The 12,057-nt window shown below is 36.8% G+C and overlaps 1 protein-coding gene across 5 annotated transcripts in view; it reads right to left on the bottom strand.

Annotated features, from left to right (window-relative positions):
* INPP4B (inositol polyphosphate-4-phosphatase type II B) overlaps nt 1-12,057 on the bottom strand; it is a 368,840-nt gene that overhangs the window by 100,067 nt on the left and 256,716 nt on the right. The gene's annotated exons all lie outside the window — the stretch shown is intronic.

Below are 12,057 nucleotides of genomic sequence, written 5' to 3'. Positions count from 1 at the left end.
AATTGAGCAGTTTCTTATGCAAAACAAATAACATAATTCTTACATAATCAAATTTTTTTATTGAAGACACACTCAGCAGGAGACCCCAAGCAGACTCAAGCTGGTCTTTATCTTTTGGAGAGGAGATCCTGCCTAGCTGGTGGGGAGAGAATGCTGAGTTTTGCTAGTCACTGCTTCTTTTTGCTTTATGGCATCTACAAAGTAGATTAAAGTCATCCATTTGCATTGCTGTCTCTCACACTAGTCTATGAGTTGTTTGAGGGCTGTGTCTTCACTACACTGCACAGGGCCTGGAGGAAAGGCAGAGAGAGAGAAATGGAGTAGAGGAGAGAGGAGAACAGACATGACTCCGACCCAGAGGCAGATTGAGAGCTGCTATTTATATTCACCTGCTATATGAAATTAGCTAATCTACCTTCAAAATCACCACATAAGATGAACATTATGGACTCAGTCTTTAGAGGTGAGGAGACTTAAGGTAAGAGATATTGAATAACATTCCACAAGAAAATGGGTATAACTAAATTAGAAATCCTATCTGGTTTCAAAGACTTGATTCTTCCCCTAGAATCTCCCACAGAATTGTGGCACACAGTAGGAATTCTTCTTTGTGAGATTACTAGAACTCTGGGGATAAGCTAGACAGAGGAAGGTCAGGAGAAGGAGCCACAGGAAGGATCACACAGAGGCGTGTGTCACTTTACATGAACAAGAGTAGGTGTCAGTTATCTGAGACTTGAAAATGAGTCCAATGGCAAATCACTAAGAGATGACTCTGAAAAAAGTCTGGTCACATTGTACCCTTAAGTTTGAAATCAAGAGGGTCATACAATCAAGGATAGAACAATCACTTAGCTGAAAGGTCAATGAACTTGGGTCAAAGGACATAAGTGACTAACATAAACAGAGGACAGTGTCGGCATCAAAACCCAAAATCTATTCATGTGGCTGGGAATGGGGTATAGGGAGGAAAGATAACTCAATTTCTAGGAGATAATTATTAATTGTTCTTAGCAAAATCATTATTTTGAAATTAGGATGCTAAAAATAGATAGGCAATATTCTTGAAGGGAAACCTTAAATATCTGATTTCTCTCCTAAACAAACCACTTTCCATAATATCTCTGTGAAAGCATTCACACAAAGGAAAATGATCATCGAAAATGCATTCTAATTCAGATAATTTTCACTCATAAGGACAGTCCATGTAGAAGCTTCTTTTTGCTTAGATTGCTAGTATGGCTGGGGCCTACTCCATTTTCTCCCTACTAAGATCACACAATATGTTTCAGATTGCTCCCACGAAGAAAAAAGGCTGGTCAGTGGGGTGAAGACAGTGGAAGCATAAGAATGTGGCTATAGTCCATGGTGCTTCCATCCTTCCCCTTTTCAGGTCAGGGATACTACTCTAGATCCTGCTTAGCTCCACAGCCACTTGCAAGGTTTCAAAACAAAACAAAATGAATCAAAACCAAAACCAAAACCAAAACCAAACTAAAACAACAACGTATCAGAAAAACATCTTGCTGGGCCTTTTTCCCCCCCATAAATAGCAACCATTATCCTATGTCTCCTGCTGAAGTAAGTAATGGAAAATTGGTGGGTTACAGTCTAACCTTTATTAAATGGAGCCTAACTGGTGTCCTTGACCTTAATGGAGCCTTTAGACAATCCATCTTCTTGGAGGTGAAGGGCTGTAAACTATTTCTCAGCAATGGGGGCACAAGGTCAGCGGGGAACTAGTAGCAATATTTATTCCATTCTGAGTCAGGTGCTGATTTTGGTCCTTATTTATTTTGGGGTTAGGACCTAAGCTACGTGCAGGTCAAGCCCATGGCAATAGATGCACAGATTTAATGGACGTGCCAGTGAGTAGTCGGGGGGACTTTGCACCTCGCAAAGTGAGCCATGAGGGCAGGGGACATGGTGCTTACTCTGCATGCCACCCTTGTATGAGATTGGTGCCATGGAAAAAAATCCTGACTCCTTTGGATCTGCAGTTAACTTAAAAAAATAAAAATTAAAAAAAAGCTCAGCAATGCTTAACTGGTCAATTTTTCCGGAGCCAATTTTCGATCAGCAAGAATGTGAAGACAGACTGAGAGCTGAAATGGGGGTCCAAAGTAGCTTTGTTTTATCTATATCTCTATGTACAATTTCCCACTTGTCATTACCAATTTTTGAGGACTTTGATTAGAACGGGCCAGTGAATTAATATGGCCAATGGCATATTCAAAGAAAAGATTCAGTTTATCCCTGAGTTGACTGAGAGCAAGTGGTACTCGACTGGCCTCATTCCTCAACACTGCAAACCTTCTCTGTTTCAATAGCTTGCTGGGTCTTCTCTCTAAATCCTTACTTTACCAGACTGTGGGGTAAAAGGAGTTGCACTTAAAATACTCTGTGGCACAAACTGGCACATGTATGGCCCACAGTAGGTAGTACACACACACACACACCTGCACACACGCATATAGACATACACATCGTGTGCATTAAAAATAGCCAGACATGTGATATCCACCAGAATTAAGGGAGATTCCCCAACCTTTGCTTCCTATTGATCCTTCTGCTTAACTTCACCTAATTACTCATGTAAAAAATCCCTGACCTTTGTTTCCTCATAACCGCACTGCTGGCCTCACCCTGAAATTCAGTTCTTAGTCACAGAAGTGGATTCAGCTAGTCAGCTACTGTTTCTCTAGTAGACTTCTCCATGTTCTCCTGGTTTGGCTCTTGGCCAGACCCATACAATCAACTATCACAGGATCAGGTCTACACATGAGTGCACGTTCACCTTATCCATCACCATACTCAGATCATCACTCCTCTGATCAAAAGCAGGCTTTCTACTGCAGCAAGTATCCATTCTTCTCTCAGCCCGGAGGCACGTCTGCAGTTGTGTTGTTGACCTACATAATTCTCCTTATTTCTCGTTAATCTTCAAAATGAAAACTTCCCCAGGTCAGTCTCCTTGCTGTCCTAGATACATGCTATTAATTAGCTCAACATATACTTTCTGGGCATCTGCTACAAGCTTGCTCAGTGCTCAACATCAAAGATACGAAGGAAATCTTGGAGGAACTAATATTTTTATCTTGACACATGCTTAGAATACCTTCTCTCACCTTCCATCAATCCAAATTCTCACCCACTCAAATCTCATTATCTCCAAGAATGGTTCATTCTATTCTCTCTGCTTAACAGTGGGCTCTATGAGGGCAATGACTATTATTAATTAATCCTCTTATTCTCAGGTCCTGGTACTCATCAGGTAATAGATAAATAAAAGAATGAATCCAATGAGTGAATGAATGAATTAGAAAGAAGGAAGGAAGGGATGATTTTTTCATCCTCTCCAACCTTCATATAACTTCTCTCTGAGTATTTTCGACATGTTTAATGTGTATCACACAACCACCTCCATCTGGGAAAGATTCCATATCTTTCAATATCTCTGCTTATTTTATGAGTTCTGGCCATTCACTTGAATTAGATGATATGGCTTTTGAGGGTCCATATTTTATACTTAATTTGCTTTCCCCCAACTAGCGATATAGCATTATTACACACTATTGATGCTTAATTAACAACTGTTGATTGACTTACCAACCTGTGACTTACAAGTAAAAAATACAACTGTAGTAAGTATTATCACATGAAACTTCAAATTAAATTTAGAACCAAGTTCATACTCTGAATGACTGCATTCAACCTAATAAATGCCACATCATGCTAATGCTTTCAATTCGGTGAAAACATTACATAAAGCATTTGTTTATTAACAAAAAAAAATCCACTGAATAACTAAAGCTTTTAATTTTAAGTTGGTAATTGGATGTTATCTGCACATCACTAGACAGTTGCACAACTAGCTGAATTATATGACATTATCAGTTAGTGTGTTGCATTTAATCAATTTCCAGGATTGATTTTTTTTAACGGAATGTACCCTGATATCAAGTCAACAGTCTGCCTATATATATGTCAGCATTTCTTTTTTATTATTTATGTTTGAAAGAGAGAGAGAGTGAGCATGAGTGGGGTGAGGAGGCGTAGATGGAAAAAGAAAATCTTAAGAAGACTCCATGCCCAGTGGGGAGCCCAATGTGGGGCTCGATCTCATGACCCTGAGATCATTACCTGAACCAAAATCAAGAGTCGAATGCTTAACTGACTGAGCCATGTAGGTGCCCTGCTCAGCATTTTTTTTAACTATTCATTAAAGTACGGAGATACAAAAATTTCTATATAGAAAATAATGACTCACTATTCACACAGGAATGTACTAAAGTTTAAGAGCACTTGATTTGAATGTAATCATAAATTTCTAAAGTATGTGTGTATATTCATTCAAGTTTGCATATTCACTATACACAGGCAAATTAAAATATCTGATGTTGAATCAGGCATTGTAAGAGTCAATAAAGAATCCAAGGGAGATGATGGTATTCAATATGAAACCACAGGAAAATCACCATTACATTAATAAAAATAAAATATCTCTGTTAAAAACACTAGTTTGAGTTGGAGGATGAACTGCTGATTCAGCAAATCCATTTATTCATTTATTCCTACATTAACTCTGAAAAATACATTGAACTAGTGTGTATAAAACACTGTATTAGGTGCTATAAAACAGGGAACTGAAGGTGAATGTATTAACTTCATGTGGGAAAATCTAGAAATTGTCAGGATTTCATGAATATGGATGCACATAAAGATCTCATTTGGGGTTTCTTTTCTTTAATAGAACATTTGTGCATTTTAATGGACAGTCATGAACTTTGCTTAATCACCTTTCGTGGACTTTAATATTGGATAAGTATTCCAAGCACATTTCTCCTGAGTGAAATGGACTGGAGAAGTTCAGGGATGTTTCCCATCCATTAAGGAAACAGATGATAGAACACATTTCAGTTGCCACATAGGGAACAACTAGCCTAATACTCCCTGTCTTTACCTGCCCTTGCTGATGGGGTGAGCGGATGCTTCCAATATCCCCTCCTCATTATAAGATTAACAAAACGAGACAACCCTATTATGTATGATTAGGGATGAAAAAGAAAAAGCTGGGAAAGGGGAAAACAGTCATTTCCAATCATATTTGCTGGGTAGCATCTAAAATTTCTGTGTAACTAGGACCTTTGTAATCAGCACATGAATAATCAAATACAATTAAAATTGCCACCACTGGGTTTCTGGAAGTGTTTGAAGGCCTTAACTCATCATGTTCTATGTTCTTCATCATGTTCTTTGGTTATCTCTGATGTTCTGTATCCATCTTGAATTTTACTGCTTTCTATGTTTGGAGATACTGGAAGAGGACTTGAATAGTCACCTCTCAAGTTGATTACGACACTAGGAGATATGCACTAAGGAGAGAGGTATATAGCTGGGTACTTTTGACTAGAAGAGAAAAACAAAATCCCCAGAATAATTCATGAATTCTAGTAAGGGAAAAGGCAGCTGACATAGTGCAGAGTCATATTAAGGATGAATATTCCATGTTTCAAAATAAGAAGATGGCCTGCTAACTGTGGGGATACAGCAGTGATCATGATGCGGACTTTGCCCTTTAGGAGCTTACAAAGATCATGAACACATGGAAGAAACAGATACATAAACAAATGATTATAATTCAGTATTCATGAGGCTGTATGATCACAAGATGTAAGAATAATGATTTATTATACAAAATGTTTTAGAGTTGAATGCATATATATATTACATACATCTCTATCTATAACATAAAATTTGGAAGTAAATGGCCATAATTTAGTGGAAATTTTATTCATTCAGATAACTAAGATAAGGTGTTGCTTTAGAAAAGTTAAATCATAAGTTAGTATCTAGTTGTCTATAAGAATTAATTACCTCTAAAAAATCAGATTTGTTCCCTTCCTATTAAGATCAGGTCAATGGTTTCACATAAAATAATTCTAGCCAGTCAGAGAACTAAACAAGATCTCTTTGAATTATTAATTTGCATAGGTACCTCTGCATTATGCACAGCCTGAACTATTTTCCCTAGAGACAAGGTCTAAGATGGAGACAGAAGATGGCAAGTGACATTGAGAATACAGATCATTTCAGATTGCCCGTGGAGGTATCTGGATGGCTAAATATGTTTTGCCTTCAATAGTAATATTTTGCAACTACGTATGCTTATGGTTACTAATTATGGCAATATAAATAGTTCTATCAATACTCTTGTGAAGCTTAAGCATTCATATTTGTTCTAGACATTATTAGAGAAAGTTGTAGTACAAAATGGAATGTGAGATGTTGGTAAAGAACATGCCAGAAAGTGGCTTATGTAAATATCATTGCAAAAAGCAATCTTCGGGAATACTGAGTTACAGAGAAACCACAATTTTTTTCAGGTTATATATGACTTTGTTAACAGGATGTCTGACATAAATATTACTATAAATTTATGCTTTGGCTTCTATAACCTATAAAATTATTGAAAATTTATTATAGATTAATGTGGATCATCTTTTGTGCTTATCTGTCATGAACACATTCTACCATAAGAAGTCATAGCAAATGTTCCCCAAGTTTAAGCATGGAAATAAAATTTAAAATTTGATTTACATTTACAAAACAAAGAAGGGAATTAATTGGGTAGTTTGGAGGGTGAAATGTTGCCTGCTATAGAAATTTAGTTCAACTGAAAAAATGGATTTGGGATATGACTAACTAATAAGAATAGTTTTCCTACTTCTGCTCTCTGTTGGAATGGATCAGAATATAAAGGATCAGAAGTTTATCTTTTTTTTTTTTTTAACAATTTTTGAATGAGGGTAGCCAGATTTAGCCTCGAACCCATCAGTGTAGTAATGTTGAAGTTAAATCACAGTGTTCTGGAGAATAGTATAATTACTGGAAGCCACAAAAACTGGGTCAACTTAATACTTTAGTTGGATGACATGCTTTCATATTTTGGACAAACTAATCTTGGAATCCCAGCTGCTAGAAGCATCTGTCGTAGAGATAAATAGAAAGAAAAGCAATATGTCATTTTTGCCAGCTAAAAGATGAAGAATGTTATATTAGTTTATTTCTTTGCACAGATTGTCATAAAATCCCAACATTCCTTTGGGTTTGATTGTTTACTAATTTTCAGGAAAATAAATCTTTAAAGCATTCAATCATTTAATAAGTAAAATTCAGCAAATAACAGACACTTTTTTTTGTCAATGATCATTTTAGTTTCAATCTCTTCCATATTGACTAGATAATTATTATCCAGATTCATTATGTCATCAATTTTGCCAACAAAACAGGTTGAAAAGAGAACAGCTTTACACTGATTTAGAATTAATAGAAATCTTTCTCTTAACCTCAGAGAGAAAGGTTTTTATATGAACAGAGCAGAATTCAAGAGTAATTTACAAGTATATATTTACTTTCCAACATTTATTATAAGAGGCTAAAGATAGTTGTTCAAGTTAAGTGATTGTTAAAACTACAATCATTATAAGACATTAAATAAAACAAATAATTTTTTTTAAATGGAGCTACTGTAATCTTATGTGCAAATCTAAACCAACTTAAATGATCAGAGAATACTTTCATATACCACAGAAACCTAACTAAATTAACTTAAAACACTGAATTATTTCAGAAAGTTGATTAAACATGTAATCAGAGCTGAAACTTTTCTAACACCTAATTAACTAAGAAAAGTGGTACACAAAGTTATGTTTCCAATTCATTTAATAGCACTGTCTCTAAAGGCATTTTCTTTCTTTCTTTCTTTTTTAAAGATTTTATTTATTTATTTGAGAGAGAGAGAATGAGAGACAGAGAGCATGGGAGGGAAGAGGGTCAGAGGGAGAAGCAGACCTCCCGCTGAACAGGGAGCCGGATTTGGGACTTGATCCCGGGATTCCAGGATCATGACCTAAGCCAAAGGCAGTCGTTTAACCAACTGAGCCACCCAGGCGCCCTAAAGGCATTTTCAATTAGCTACATTTTCTTTGGATTTACTCAACTTTTCAAAGTTAGATAAAGCTTTGAAAATAACGTTAAATGGTTATGACTTCGGTAAATTTATTTTTAAGTAAGGGATTTCTATCTTTTAACCAAGGTATCTTTTTAGTAGAAAGTGGCTGCTATGGAAAATCAATTAGAATGTTATGTAACAATCAAAGTTAGTTACATTTGTACACAGAGTCAAATTATATTAGGAGGAGAGAGAAGCAACTTTTCTGAGTGGGAAGGATTTTCCTTGTAATTGTGGTAAATTTAGACAAAGTATTCATACCTTCTAGCAACAGCGAGTTCTGGAGGAAATTCAGAAATAATATGAAAGAAGATAAAGAGGGAGATGCAGATCTTTATTATTATCCTACCCTTTTGCCTGTGCAGGAAACCAAAACAGCTGAGAAACTCACAGGACCCTTCCACATTAATTGGAAGAACAAATCAGTATGACTTTTTCCTAGTGTCAAGACTAGGAAAGTATTCCCAAAAGAATAATAAAGGGTAAACTAATAACCACACAGACTCCTACTGCAACCTTGACTGGTCCTTCACGAGGACCAGGATTCTTCCTAATTTTTCCAAATGTTGCTAGTAAGGGCCTCTACCTATTTTCTTTGGTGCCTATTTGAAACTTTTACCCCTCTCCTCAGCCTATTCTCCTCTTCCCCTTCTCTTTGCACATAACTCTATTTTAAGGATAAAATAAAGCACTCAGGTTAATATCCAAACTACATTAAGAACTCATACAACTCAATGGAAAAAAATTTAAAAAGTGGCCAGAGGAAGTGAATAGACATCTTTCCAAAGAAGACACACCAAGAGCCAACAGGTACATGGCAAAGCGCTCAACATCACTCATCATCAGGGAAATACAAATCCAAAGTAAAATGAGATATCACCTCATACCTGTTAGAATGGTTATCAACAAAAAGACAAGAGATAACAAATGCTGATGTGGATGTGGGAAAAAGAGAATCCTATGTACTGTTGTGGGAATGTAAACTGGTGCAGAAACACACAGAAAAACAGTGTGGAGGTCCCTCAAAAAACTAAACATAGAACAGCCATATGATCCAGCAATTCCACTTTTAAGTATGTATATGCCTGAAGGAGATGAAATCACGATCTCAAGGAGGTATCTGCACCCTCATATTCATTGCAGCATTATTTACAATAACCAAGATATGGAAGCAACCTGAGTATCTACTGACAGAAGAATGGACAAAGAAAATGTGGTATATATGTGGAATATCATTCAGCCATAAAAAGAAAGAAATCCTGCCATTTGCAAGAACATGGATGGACCCTGAAGGCATTAAGCTCAGTGAACATAAGTCAGATGGGGAAAGACAAATACTGTATGACCTCATTTATATATGGAATCTAAAAACAAACAAAGAAAAAACAAACTCATAGAAAAAGAGAACACACTGATGGTTGTCAGAGCTGAGGGTAGGAGTTGGGATAAATAGGTGAAGGGGGTCAAAAGGTATGAACTAGCAGTTGTAAGATAATAAGTCATGGGGAGGTAATGTACAGTGACTATAGTCACCACAACACTGTATTGTATATTTAAAGTGGTGAAGAGAATAGATGCTAAAAGTTCTCATAGAAAAATAATTCAACTATGTGAGGTGATGTATGTTAATTAAATTTATTGTGGTAATGATTTCCCAAATCATTATCATGTACACCTTAAACTAATACAGTGTTATATGTCGGCTGTATCTCAATACAACTGGGAAAATATTTTAAACAAACATAAAAGAAGCCATCCAGCCTCACCCAGCCTCCCAAAAGTGAAGCTGATCTTTACAGTCTCCCTGCAGTCTCAGCAGATAAGCCCACTTTGCCCAGGACTGCTCTACCTGTGTGCTAGAATCATCTCCTCTCTCCGGAGAAAGGGCCTCACTCTACCAGTCATCACCTATCTGCTTCTCAAATAGTTTTTGGAGTATAAACATGCTCAATTTTCACCATCTTTGAAGCAAAACAAAGAAACAACTAATGATAATAATCACACACACACACACACACACTCTCTCCTTCTATGTCAGCTGCTGTGTGCCTGTCTGAAAGTCATTCTCTTTCTTGAAGGGTTAACTTTCTATTCCCTTTTACGTCTTAAGAATTTTACTTCTGGGAATCCACATGACCACCAGCCTCCTGCCAGCTTTATCCCACGTACAACCCCAAGTTGCTCTGCAGTTGTCACTTGTCTTTCTAGAACCCTGAACAGGCCGTGGAGTCCCTTGCATCCCCGGGTGTTTCTTTCTGTCTCTAGCATGGGGCACAGTGAACCAGGCAGAGCAGATGCACAGGAACACAGAACGGCTCACCACAAAAACCTTGTCAGCCCACTGCCCATCTCTCATGCTCTTCCTTCTCTTCCCCTCATGAAAGCGTATGTACATACAATCTTGAGTGGAAGTCATATTAGCAGAGCCTATTTTCTACCACCTGGCACTCTCCAACCTTGGTCACAACATTGTGTAACTATTTGCTAACATGTTTTATCCACTATGAGACTCTGACTTCTAGACCCTAAGGATCTAGTGTCACTTAACCTTCCCATTTGGAGCACCTACAATATAGAAGGTCTCAAAAATTATCTAAAGAAAAGGAAATAAGGAGGGAGGGCAGAAGAGGGACACTTTTGAGCAGCAGGAAAGCAGCAAGGTGTGGGGGAGGATTTACATGACCACGAGGTGAAAATGATCAAAACAAAAGATACCCAATTTCAAAATTCTCACTTCATTTAACATAAAAATGGAAATTATTTGTCACAGGTTAACATTGTATGTTTAATTAAATGAAATACAAGTTATTTTCTATACCTATTCAAACTCTTTAAAATTCCCAATACACATTTTATGCTAGATCCAGTCTCCCCATTTACCTCAAGGGATAGTATTAATCCCCATCATAAGACTATTTAATGTATGCATCTTAAAAAAGACAACGTATAGGAATAATACGAAATTAATACAAAGCATTTGCCTAGGCCTTTCCAGGTAATGGGGCCCTTATTGCACAAGTAAGTCATTTATCTCGTGACCACCTAAAGAGCTAAACAGAACAGGGGCTGTTATTTTCACTTTATAGTTGAGAAAATTGAACTTCAGAGAGGTTAAGAGGTACATACGCCTTGGAGCTGTGAATAAATTGAAGAAGGTGAAGGTAAAGGGGAGAAATATTAGATTTGCTCTTTTGAAAACGCTTCAGTGGGAGAAACGTAATCTTAATCAGCAGCAACAAATACTTATTCAGCATTTACCTCTTGGAACGCAGCTCTGTCTTTCCTGTGATAGAAATTGTATCAAAAAAAAGAGCAGGCATCACTTCCCAGCCCTTCAGATAGCAAAATTTTTTGAGAGAGCCGGGCCTTTCAAATAATTTACTCTCCAAACGCTCTTAAATTCTAGGGTGGCAGAAAAAAGTAGTCATTAACTATTTACCATCTATATGGCTAGAATACAATTTTCTTGGTTAAACTCGTGATACAGTAAAGAGTTTCCTTCTCTGTGTGTGATGTGCACATACTTTGGATGGTTCCTGGATAATCAATATGTGTTTATTCAGGAATAACACTGTTCCCCTTTGCCCAGAACCTTCATGTTTTTCTTATCTTATTCTATCCAACTAGAGTTCTTATTACCATGGTGGCTTCTTCTTGGTGTGTGTGTGTGTGTGTGTGTGTGTGTGTGTGTGTGTGTTTGGCCTTTACTAGCTGTTTTTTCAGATGCTTTTAGGTAGCCATCCTTTTGCCAATTTTAGAGCACCTGGAACAACATCTTCTTTTAAATAATAGAATCATGAACAAGAAGGATTTAAGACATCTCTATATCCACTGCCACTGAAATGCTAATACTTCTTGAAGTATGTCTAGAACTGAAACACTAGATTGCAACAAGAAAATATTTGCAACAAGTAGTGGATTATGAGTGATTTTCTGACTCTTTTTCTAAAAAACACAATTTTAATGGTTTATAATACCTTGGCAATAAATACAGAAAAGTATTATAGAATCCTGTAATTGTGGCATTTTTGCTTTTATGACAT

The sequence above is a fragment of the Neomonachus schauinslandi genome, chromosome 2, assembly GCF_002201575.2.
Source record: "Neomonachus schauinslandi chromosome 2, ASM220157v2, whole genome shotgun sequence".
NCBI classification, from domain to species: domain Eukaryota; kingdom Metazoa; phylum Chordata; class Mammalia; order Carnivora; family Phocidae; genus Neomonachus; species Neomonachus schauinslandi.
This window is presented reverse-complemented; position numbering and strand designations above follow the sequence as displayed.